Source organism: Ciconia boyciana, chromosome 6, assembly GCF_034638445.1.
Source record: "Ciconia boyciana chromosome 6, ASM3463844v1, whole genome shotgun sequence".
Taxonomy (NCBI): Eukaryota; Metazoa; Chordata; class Aves; order Ciconiiformes; family Ciconiidae; genus Ciconia; species Ciconia boyciana.
In genome coordinates, this window is record NC_132939.1 from 5,407,646 (window position 1) to 5,420,547 (window position 12,902).

Genomic DNA, 12,902 nt, shown 5'->3' on the forward strand with positions numbered 1-12,902 from the left:
CTCTTGCTCTGAAGGTGTGCACTATGGTTTGTCCTTTTGGGTGGTCTCATTCTGGTTTTGGAGGACCTTTATGTTCTGTCTATGAACAAGAACATACAGATATATTATGGGTAATATTTGCAGGTGAATGCTAGTGTGTCTGATAACCTAGCTATCCTAAATTTATTTCTGGATTTGGAAACATCAGTGAATAACCATAAATCTGGTAGTGTTGCCTTTCTGAAATGTTTGTGAAATAATTTTAAAGGGTGTAGAGGAGCTGCCACTGGCAAGCAGACTTGCTTGGTCCTTAAGAAATACAGCCTTTGGGAATAGTGCAGGGAGGGGGAGAAAGAGAGGTGCTTTGATCTATCACTTTGTAGTTAATATTTTCATGCTTTCTACTGTAGGCTTTTTGCCTCCTAGTATGAAACTTCCTATTTAGTTACATGATTGCATGTAATAATTGCTCAAACTGGGGATTTTTTTGACTCTTCCAGAAATAACTCTGATTCTTCATTGTCAGAGAAGTGGGACAGAGCTAGACAAATGAATGACCTAGTCTTGCTAATCGTGCTCCCATTAGAATAATCTGTTACCATTTTTATGTGCTTAGATTTATTTTTTTTTTCCCCTTTTCAGAGTTTACAAATAAAGTTCGTTTTTAGAAAATACAATTCATGCTGCTAGACTGAGATAATCAGGTGTTTTGGGGAAGGCTTCCCTTTTAGGACAGATGATAGCAGAAGGGGCCAGAAAACAGGGCTGCCAAGCAAAGGATAAGGATGTCCGCAGAGAGACAGCTTAATGACCTGTAAGGGTAAAATATTTTTTTCCTATTTATTTATGGTGAGGAAAAGGTCCCATGTTTTCAGGATCCTAGGGATTTGGTTTAGTCTGCTTTGTGCTTCACGTAATGGAGGGTTCTGTTTCACAAAATTTGATGTATATAAGCTTTTGTAATGCTGAACTATCTACCAATGTTTGTCCTTTATGATAGTTTTTGGCTCGCTTGTTTGTTGTTGTTTTTTTGCTTTAAAAATAGCACAAATATTGAAAGTAGTATTCTCTGGACTATCTGACATAGCAAATTCTTCTTCAAACAGTAAATTAAGAATGTGTATATTTAGGCACACGTACAGTCCACAAAGGGGCAAAGGAACCCGCTGATCTTTGGAGCCTTGCTTTCAGATAGATTCCTTGGTATCTATCCAATTCGGAACTGCATCCTGTATTTTACTTAGGCCATAAATGTGGCTTGGCAATAAAGCAAAGACATTCCAAATGTAATCACATTCCACCACAACATAAAATGTTATTGTCTTTTTTGCATGTGCTGGTAGTATCTGCTCATTACAAAGCTAAGTAAATGCTCTGTTCTTTTACTTCACTCTTTAAGTGCTTTTAGGAGTCCCACAAACCCTATGATGCATTATGCAAAATCATCAATTGTAAGCAATTTATGAATAGAAAAGGTAAATAGTTATCTTGCCTGGCTTTGCAGTGTCTGGATGCACTTCATAACAGAATGGGGAAAAGCAAGAAGGTAGACTCCATCTAATCTTGCTCTACTGTTATATATCCTTCTCTTCTGTGTAGGTCTCTTCACTCCTTGCCCTCATTGCATCATCAGCACTCTTTCACCTCTGGGAAAAAGAGCTTGCACGTGCAGAGTACTGCAATGGAAACGTCTTGCAGGCTTTCCGTGACCTAATGGAGCAGGTAGCTGTGTGCTGACTGGCACCCCTGCGTGAGCCCCGCTCTGTGAGCGGCAGCATGCCGTGCCTGCTCCCAGGGTGCTGGAAGGCACAGGGGATATGTGCAGCAACAGTACAGGGAACTTAATGTTTCTGGGATCATGATGAAATCCCAGAGAGAATCACATTTATGATCTGAGCTTGGACCGGAGTGTGCCTTTTGAAGATCATGGCACCATGGTGTGGATATCAATAGGCTCAATGTCTTTCATTACTACCCTGGCCCCACCTAGCTTGGGGTTCTGTCTTAGGCATGGAAGTTAATCCTTTCTCTCTGGGAACAAGGGTGGCTAAATGTATTAAAAGCATATTCAGTTCCCTGTTTCTCTGCCTGGCATGCTAAAATCACTTACTACAGTCTTTTGATCACTTCACTCCACACTTGGGAAACTAGGTTTATTCTACTCATCAGTGAAGATTCAAAATCCACAGCCCAAGTGACTCTTCCCAGACATGGCGTCTCTAACTGTTGTAAGCTCAAGTAAGATGTATACGGCATCTGATGATCTAAGTTCCTTTGCATTTTTTCTTGTTGCTGCTGTTAGAATTGAACCACTGATTTGGATTATTAACATAAAGAAGTTATAGAAGAAAATTTTTTTTTAAAAAAAGTTAAATAAAATTCCTAGCTGATGTGAAATGTGTGACAATAACAGAAATGGCAGATCTTACAGAATGGTTTGCTTAGGGCACCAGGCAGAGTGAAACATAAACACACATGCTGTCTTTCACGGTTGATGTTTCCAGAAGAAACAGAAAGGACTGTTTTTAAGGGCGACAGAGCAGCCTTGTTCCATCTGGATTGCTAAAACTTATGACCAGTTTTGAGTGATTGAGTATCCACAGCTGAACGTTATTGATGATACTTATAAAGACAGCAAGAGGCTTCTTTATTGCACAGAAACTGAAGAAGTTGTATAAAAAGTCAGCTGGAAGGAATTAATCTAAAGCATTAATGGAATTTGAAACTTAACTTTTTTTAAAGAAAGTTTGGAAACAAAAAGCTGTAATGAGATTGGAGAATTTAAGAGCCCTTTAATATTCTCATATGTAATATATGCATGCCTCTTTTTCAAGGACCCAGCCTTTTGCATATGTTTTATTAAGAAATAGTCATATAAGCATTTTTCACTTGGAACAAACTCAGATGTGAAAATTAGCAGGGAGGGTTGGGATTTTTTGTGTGGGTGGGTGGTTGTGTGTGGTGTGGTTTTTGTTTTTTTTTTTTTTTTCCTCGTGGCTTCATATAAAAAAGTTACATGGCTAAATAGTAAGGTAACAGGCAATGCTGAGGTTGCTAAAAGTGAGGTTACCTACAAATCCACAAAATCCAGAGGCTGGGTTTATAGCTGGTAGAAATCAAACCATATATGGTTATTTAGGTCTACTGTCAAACTGGATTCTGAAGTCTCTTAAGTTGCTGCTGCTTTTGATTTGTTGCTCTGAGATTGTTGATTTATGAAAAATCATCTGTGCCATTAGACTGCCTGTCAGGATCCATAAATTGGATCAGGGACCAAGAGCAGTTATTACCCTATGTGGATTTTGGTTTTGTGCTGCAGAAAAAAGGCTAATTAATTTACTGACAAAATGAATTCATGCTTCTTTTGAAATATGAAACCCTTACCTGATATTTTTTTCTGGAGTCCATAAAGATGATTTTCTTAAATTATTTCAATGGGTTAAGTGCCTTTATAATCCAAATTTCTGTTCCAGTGGAAAGCTTAGTGTTCTTAACATAGTTAACTTGAGATGTTGAGTTTGAAACAGATTAGCAAAATAAGGAGAACTATAGATTAAGTGCTTACTGTGCTTGGCATATGAGTACATTCAGACAGCTCTTGAGGGACATTAACAGATCAATTTTGAATCCTGTGCTGTAGATTTTCCCAGTTATATAGGTTTTCCAGCAACAGATAGTTTAAGGATAAACCACTACCAAAATGAAAAGCTATTATTCCTGCTTTATTAGCACGCTGCATCTTTTAACAGTTCACTATTTGTATACTAAACAAATGAAGTCAAGATGTAAATATGCCTTACAGAAAGTCAGGATAAGACTTAAGAACTACTCAAGTTATTGGAAAGATTTTGCAAGGTGCTGAGCTGCAGGTTGCTACTGGATGCTACTGCGGGCATGTGTTGGCTTTCCAGTCAAAAGTCAAACTTGGCAAGCTGGATCTGAGCTTGCAAAGTATTAAGCATCTGCTGCAAAATTTTAAGTTCCTTCCCTTTGTGAACTTTAATGTGGGTAATGGGTTGTCAGCAAACCTCTAGAAGGACTCCACACTGTATATATTTTGGAGTCTGCTTTGATGGACTTTCTGTCTCTCTTTCTTATGTGCTACATGGGAATAGAAATTAAGCAACTTTAGGTAGTGATTGAAGGCATTAACTCTGTAAACAGCTGGACCTTGGCCTATTATTATTATTTTAGTCTTTTAATATCTCAGACATTTTTTTCCCTCTAAATGGATTTAAGTTAAGAGTGCAAGCTACTTTCTGAACCGAGGTTGCTTATAAAAAAAAAAAAGCCATGTCTCTCTTACAGCGTTGGAAAAAAAAAAAAAAAGGTAAGTAAATTGCTAGCATGGAGCACTTTTTCCAATGATTTCTTTAACGAATCCTGCTTGTGTTTCTCCTTGTTGACAGCTCTATGACCACAATAATTCTGTGCAGAGAAAGGTCTTCTGACCTTATCTTTTCTGTTCTATCTTCTGAAGATAGCACTTTGGGTGATGGTCTCAGAATAATTTTTTTATATTATTCAATTAAGTCTTAAGAATATAAAGCTAGAGTCCCTTTTTTAAGCTGTGAAATTTACACAGATGGTGTTTCTTACCTTATTTCTATTCATCGTTATTATTTCCTAGTATTAGATGTGCATTTTTACAGAAATGAGATTTGCCATATAAGCAATGGTGGTCTGAAGATCCTGTAAGAGTTTTTTCACTCTCTGGTTATTCACAGTTCAATATGATGTTACCTTTTAGAAACAAACATTGTAAAGATAAGACACAATAAGTACCATAGGAAGAATAAATCCAAACTACTCTCCACTTGGTATGGCACAGGGTGGCCTGAAAATGGTATAGAAGTACTGAATTAGTCCAGCAGCCTGCACAGGCAAACTTACGTTGCTTCTCAAAACTTTTGTGTAAGCTCTTTAAGATCAGCATTGCAGAAACTAAAACTAAAAGTCCTCTCCACTGTTATGAAAGATTTAATAATTTCTGCCCAACTGCTTGCTTTGCCTAAAATGAAAGATTATCATTTTTGTTCATTGAGTATGTTAAATCTTTATACAGTGCAACTGAACACATTAGCCTTTTCTAATGCAAAGCAATCAGAAAATTCCTTTTACTCAATGCCTCCCGATAAAGAAAAATGCAAATCTAATCTTTGAAGTGCACGCTATCCTCTTGCCTTCAATGATGTCTATATTTGCATGATTCATAGGTAACCGCACTGCCTGCCCTTTCTATGTTAGCTAAGAATCAGCAGGAAGAAGAATATGGAGTGCATGTTCAGAGTTTCCTCTCGTGTAACACCTGCTTTTGCCTGAATTTGAGTAGTCCTATACTGCTGCGTGAAGTGGTTCACCTAGCCTCAGATGAAGGCAAGAAGGCCAACCTCCCACTCTTCCTCCTTCCCACAACCAAACTGAGTGTAAACTTGGTCTTCTGTCAGCTGAACTCCTGAAGAACAAATAATTAAAGCAGTGTAAGCTGGAAGGCCCATTGTTGTACACAATAGGCCTGGATCCCTCCTACCCGAGATCTCTTCAGATAGCAGTCTAAAATCCATGATTGTTTCTTTTTTTCAGGTAAAATTAATGGCCTTTTTATTAGAACCTGGCATCTTGAACTGCAGTTGACCTAGTATTTGTTCTCTGACAGCAAAGTTGGTTGCCTCAGAGAAAAAGTAGTCCTCCCTGCAACTATAACATATCATAGAAGGAATCTCTTTCCTTGGTTCCATCTAATGATCATTTTCTGCCTTGAACCATAACAATCAATAGTTTCATAATTAAACCCTAGCTAGTGAAACTATTCATGCTATTCATGGACATTAAAGGGATACTATTTTGAATATTATTGGACTTAAACTCAATGCTGTCTAAAGTCTTTCTTTTATTAGTTAGGCCTGTTCTGTAAAATGCCTGTTTCTGTTTGTCCACCCTGATTTTCTTCCCCTTTAATTTCACCAAGCAAGGGAGCCTTTTCTATTAATATTGGGTAAGAGAGTTTTCTACATTCTGATACTCATTTTACATACCTTTGCCGTAGCTGCTATTCATTTTCTCGTAAGTACTGAGTAATCATAATCTTTTAAATCTTTTTATTCATTTCTTTAAAGAAAACAAATGGGACCTTCCAAGGAAGAAAGTTAAGTAGATACATGAATATTATAGTGATCTTGGAAAAATAATCATTTTTATCACTTTGATGCTCCACAAAGAGGAGGATAATTGCTGCTATCTGTTTAAATCCTTCAAATGCTATTTGTTGGTATAATTTAAATTGGCCACAATACATAATTTTTAATGTCCTTGCATTTTAAGTTCTAATATAAAAATGTGACTACTTAACATATGATTAAAGTAAAACTGTGTCTGGAAAGGCAGTCAGGTTATTATGAAACATCTAATCTAATTAGATTAGGTGAACTTGATGTGACTTAAACCAATCTGTTAGAAGCAACAGTCAAAGGAGAATAACAGCCAGGGACTATTTAACAACAACAATAATTATAGTCCTAAGATATTTCCATTTGAGTCATTCAAGATCCTTCAAAGCAAGAGTGCACTGAGTATCTTAGTATTTTTGTGAATCAGTTACCTTAGTTTTACAATGAAGCACAGATTACACACAAAACCCTATTGCAGGGTTTTTTTGCTCCTGTAAGTATCTGTACACTTCTCTTTTTTTTTTATTTTTTTTATTTTTTTTATTTTCTGTCTGTAACTGTTCAAATGATAACGCTTAAATTGCATATAACTGCAGTGGGAGGCCAGGAAACTTTAGCCTTAGTGAAGTATCAATTTCAGACACTGTAGAATGATGATGTCTACATTTTTTTCTGTAGTTTCTTGACATTTGTGAATTGGTACAGACAACAACGCTCCTGATTCACCTCTGCTTTTTAAATACTATCTCATCTTTCTTTTATAATAACTGGAAAGAATATGCAAAACTTTGTGAGAATCACAGTCATTCTTGTAGAGACACATTCTTGCATTTTTTGATGTTTTCAGTTAGCGTATGAAGTATACACTTTTGTTCTGCTTTACAGAAAAGACTGTTAAATATTCTGTTCTAGTTCATCTCGATTCATTTTCATTCGAGTTTATTCTTTCTGAGCCTCAATATTAACTTTTTTTTTTAAGTACTGAGTTGCATTTGTTACTTATTAGCTCATTTTTTTTCAGAGAAGCTAAAGCTGTTTGCATTTTCTTATATCATGTTTCATGGCTTTGTCCTCCTGTATGTTTTCTTACTGGCAAATGAAACTAGTTCGTATCTTATTCCCATGCCGCCTCCTCTTTCTGTGTACAGCTGATAGAAATCTGAGTTATGAGGTTTCCTCCTTTATGCATGTAGTTCAGGACCACCCCATTTTCAGTTTTTTTTCCATTAGTGCTGTTTATCGTCTTTCAATCCTGTTCTATTTCTATGGCTGGCCCAATGGTTATCATACCAGCATTGATCAGAGATGTGGTGATCCCTTCCAGCCTACACAGAAAATGAGAAAAGCCTGTCCCAAGATGAGGTGGTAATCCTGCTGTAGTTAATGATCTTTATTTGATAGCTCTATTATTATTATACAGCCTACACTGTGCCTTCTCAAGCAAGAAACAGCACTCAGTGAGCATCACAGAATAATAAATGTTTCTTTTTGAAAGGGTTTTTGAAAACCTTACAACACACAGTCACAGGCTGTAATAATGCCAAGTAAGTATTTCAAAGAGAATAAACCTAAAATATGAATCTTCCCCATGAATTGTTCAGAAAAAGAATGGAAAATAGGTTCATGAGCCAAAATAGGATAATGAGCCAAAAATTGTCACTGTTCTTTGTGTTAGAAATGAAAGATGGAAATTATTTTGGGTCCAGAACTAACCATTGGTTCACCCGGTCCAAATGTACCACTTCCCCATGGGTGCTTGGGCGAGTGAAGTTTCAGAGAAACATTGAAATTAGAAAATGCCTTGTGGAGCTGCCTCTTCACTACAGAATGGTACAGGCTTATCTTAAGCTATCATTTGTCCATGTTAAACATAGTCAATTTTTAAGACATGCTTCCCTTTTATTGTGCCACGGTTATTTATTCACATTTTTTGGTGAAAAGGAAAGGAGGGATCTCCTGATGCTTATTTTCTCCTTATGTTCCCTCATCGTCATTCATAGAATCATTAAGGTTGGAAAAGACCTCTAGGATCATCTAGTCCAACCATCAACCCAACTCCTCCAGGCCTACTAAACCATGTCCTGAAGTGCTACATCTACACATTTTTTGAACTCCTCCAGGGATGGTGACTCCTCCACTTCGCTGGGCAGCCTGTTCCAATGCTTGACAACCCTTTCGGTGAAGAAATTTTTCCTAATATCCAATCTAAACCTCCCCTGGCGCAACTTGAGGCCATGTCCTCTCGTCCTATCACTTGTTACCTGGGAGAAGAGACCGACCCCCACCTCTCTACAACCTCCTTTCAGGTAGCTGTAGAGAGCGATAAGGTCTCCCCTCAGCCTCCGCTTCTCCAGGCTAAACAATGCCAGTTCCCTCAGCTGCTCATCAGCCTTGTGCTCCAGACCCTTCCCCAGCTTCGTTGCCCTTCTCTGGACACGCTCCAGCCCCTCAATGTGTCTCTTGTAGTGAGGGGCCCAAAACTGAACAGTGATCCCTCTGCAGAGCCTTCCTACCCTCAAGCAGATAGACACTCCCGCCCAAATACTCAGGGAGCCTCTGAGCTGTGCCGGACTATTTCCGAAGCCCCACACCTAGACACAGTTCTTGTTGGAAGTAAGAATTTAATACGAGGCTGCATGATGTGCTGCCATTCAGGTGTCTCATAGGGTTAACTCAGCTGAACTTTTCTTCCTACTTTGCATGGCTGCTTTTTGTAAGCTCTTTGGAAATACAGCAGTTTTGCCAGTGTTGGTATGGTCACTGGTGACAGGACTGGTGACATATCGTTCATCTTTCCCAGTGTGAATACTTTAGGATGCCAAACATGTATCAATTAGAAAAGCTCTTTCTGGTTGAAAAAGATTACTTGCCTCTCATTACAGGAGAGTTAAAAGAACCAATACTGCATATGTATAATTTTTCAGCTATAAGATTATTCCTGGTTGACCTTATCTTGCCTCTTGTTAAATATTTGAAACGCATTTTTATCCTGTCATTTTTCTAAACCGCATGTGAACCCAGTGAGGTGTGCCCCACAAGATGACTTCCTTAGGTTGTAGCGGCATGAGGTGTCCCATTGAAATTCAGTTTGTGGTTCCAGGCAATTGTTTTGTTACACTAATTTGTTTCACCTGTCATCTTCATCGTGTGGTCACCTAGGATGCAGGGTCAAATTAGTATCAAAAGAAATCCTTTTTTCTCCTTCCGAATTAAACTATTAATATTTAACTATTCAAATTACTATTAATTTTTAAGATCTTAATTCACTGATCTTTTTCTGTGTCATTGGAGTGCTTGTGACTGTTATGCATAAAGATCCTGCTTCTGTTGCTGTAAAATGGAGATTAGATGGAGGGCTCCTGGCTGACGTCTGATCTGTATGTGTGGGAGCTTGTGGCAGGAGATTTCTTCCGGGGAATTTATCACCCTGATGTTGCAGGCCCTGTCTGTGTGTTCAGGTTTTCTGAGGAGTAGTTAAAATCAAAAGCTCCATGGTCTTCTGTGTGAAAAAGTTACTTAGTTACTCTAGTGCTAATTTAGTGCTGATTTCAGCACCTGGGCACTATAGCTCTGGGGTCCTTTGGAAAGGTATATACCTCTTCTCTGTGACAGTATTTTCTGTTGTTCGCAGGCATTTGTCACGTGTCACAGAAGGGACACATGAGACACTGGTTGTTCATGGTTGTAATTGGGTTTGGGCCCCTTAAATGGAAGATGTTAAAAGGACTGAGATTGTAGTCTTTTATCAAAATTATGTACAAGCAGTACTTATCACTTCCTTGCCTTGCCCTGCCTGTAGGATGTGGGGGGCAGGAGGCAGGGGAACCACGACCTTGTCTTCTCCTCTCCGTATTGGGGTGTTCTTCTAGGAAAGAGTCAATGAAGACCAAAATGTCTTTGCAGGGGTTAGATAGTATCTAGAGCAGGAATATTATTTGATGTGTAAAGTATGTCTTCATTTAAATAAGAAAAGCATTCCATCTTTTTATTTCTTGAAATTCTGTGAAGCTAATGTCTGAGGATGTACCTCCTGACACCTTCCTCTAGATAATTTTATGGTGATTGTCTGTCTGATGTTTAGCCTGTGACAGTAAGTTAACATCTATCACTTTCCCAATGGGCTTTTGTCAGACGTGTTTCAGCCATTCCTTGTATCATTACGTGATTACCAGCAACGCTTTTCAAATTGTCTTGATTATTTGCTAGCTCTTGTACATACGAGCAATCCCTGAAGTGTCAGGGTGTTCCAGCGTGTCATCATGTTTACCTGGCACCTGACAGTGACAGATGTCAGGTTTTGTTTACATTCTTACCTTTTTGTTTCAAAAGGTTCAAATGTTCCAAATCCAGTCTCTTTCCTATTCGTGTCCGTTGGTAAAGGATTTCATTCTATTAGATGACTTTTGCACTAACACAGCGCCTTTCTAACCATTGCTTTACAAAAGAGGTGGCAAAAGTATCTTAGGCACCAAGTCATGTAGTCAGTTAATGAGAGAGAGAGGGGTGGAATTCAGATTGTGCCAGATGTTCTCACCCCTGGATCGTGCTTTCTCCTCTGGACATGTTCTGCAGGAAGATCTGTGCTCAGTTTAGCTAACAGCATCATTGCTCCCTTTTCTGAGCTGGAGTGCTCTTCATAATCCTGCTTTGCTTCCCGGGAATATATGCTGGAATTAAATTTCAAGCAGCACAACAGCGTGTAATAGGCACAGCTACACGTATTTTGTGGAGGTTGTTTCTTGTGAACAATAAACTTGTTCTTTGCAAGTTCACCGTTGCTTGATTCTCATTTCTCGTGTTCTCTCTCGTTTGACTTCAGTCTCACTTTTTCTAGTGAAATGATCTAATACTCCTCCTGAAGTTTCATGCTTCCTTCATGATTTGTGGTCATTTAACCCCACTTTCTCTGTCTCATAGGTGCATATATATGGATTTGTCTTATCAGTATTAGGTACTCAAGCTGAGCATGGAGTTTCATCGTGCCTTCTTCTGTAATTTGATTTTTGCAGACGTTCCTCACACCTGGTGTGTCGCTTTCCTCCTTAATTAGCTCCTGCTTTGCCAAAGGCTGAATGCAGTATCCTGGTCCCCCCAGCAGAGAGACTTCACGTAGCACTTAGTGAGTCAGTCACTGGTTAACACTGAAAAGGGAGCCAGAAAATGAATGTGACTTCATCCCCCGGGGGCCCCTGCTCTGAATCTCCAGTGTATTTCTGCAGTGCTTTCCGTGGTGTTTGATGATTTCAGGTACTGCAGGTTACTGCCTCTATCCTCCCTAAAATTATGTTCTAAGCTTTTTTGGAGAAAAGACAGCTTTCTTGCATCATCAGTTTTCTTGGATAATCCTGTACTTAAATCCCTGTTTTTCTTGGATAGTAATACATACTGTTTATTACTACTTTTCTGTGACTGGCTGTGACTTTTTAAATGCATTTGGAGCAGAAGTTTTTTAGAGAAGAATTCTCTGTTTGAATGAGCATCAACCAACCATGCGCTTTTTTCAGTCTCGTGGATGATATGTCTGCGTATCTAAGTAATTTTTATTAATTTTTACGGAAGCGATGGAAGTGCAAAATAAAGTTGTACTGTCATTATCCTTTGGTAAGTTAGTTGTGAAAGCCTGAGCAATGCACAGCATATAAATTCTGTTTGATCTGGCTTTTGTCTCAGCAGTGGGATCTTCATACTGTGCAGTGTTTTGGTGATATAAGAAGGTATAGTTGCAGCCAAAGGAACTTAGGTTGTGATCTTGTCAGATCTCATAAGACAAGTATGGTCTATTGTGATCACTGTTATGGTAGAATATCTCCAGGGGAAAACATAGGTGCCTTAGGAAATGATGATGCACTAGTTGCCATTTCTGCTTTCAAATCAAAATTGATTCTGTGTGTTGAGAGTAAATATAATGCTGAAGTTGCACTCTTTGAGGGGTAAAATGATTTGATCACTTCCTTCCATGTAGAAATTCCATGGTATTTTTGTGAGGCTAAAGGAGTAAACTGAAAACTAATGCACAGGAGTGACATAAAGAACTAGACTTTTTTTTCTTTTTTTTTTTTTTTAAGTGCTGGGAACCCATTTGTCCTAGTTAAATGCATTGGGGGAAGTTTCAGCACTCTGAGAGAGCAAACCATTTAGTAATTTAGATGCATAAATACTGTCGTAGGAGCCAGTTTTTAGACATCCGTTTTTAAGAATCTCAGTCGGCACTCACTGGTTTTGTGAGCTGCACCTAGGCAAATATTCTGCTTACTTTCAGTAAGAAGCAGCAGTCCATTTCTATTCTGTCAAAAGCTTAAAAAGACTGGAGTCCATCCTTTTTGCAGCATTTGCTTAATTAGAAACTTGTACATAAAACATAAAGGTGCTAAGTCTGCAGGGGAACCTAACAGCTCGATTCTGTCTAACTTTGTAAACAGAAAATTGAGAAAACTATGCTAAGTCTTTGTGACTTTCGTATCACCTGTAATACACGCTCCAACACTCTGCAAGCCTTTTCATTGCGTCTCTGCTAGGTGCAAAGAAATAATACGTGTCTTGTCCTCATGGTACTTGAACTCTGCTACAAAAACTTACCTGTGATTTTATGTCTTCCTGTATCAGCAGATCGACCCATCTGTCACACATGCGGATTCATTTAGAAACAATTCCACCTCACTATATTGCAATAGCTCTAATAGACTTTTGTGCAAGTTTGAAATGGGGTCTGTATTGCTTTTTGTAATTTTTTTTTATGTGGAAGTTAAAGCATCATGG

At 38.5% G+C, this 12,902-nt stretch overlaps 1 protein-coding gene across 1 annotated transcript in view; it reads left to right on the forward strand.

The window, feature by feature from the left end:
- Positions 1-12,902, forward strand: part of NELL1 (neural EGFL like 1) — a 297,430-nt gene that overhangs the window by 157,416 nt on the left and 127,112 nt on the right. The window lies entirely within an intron of this gene.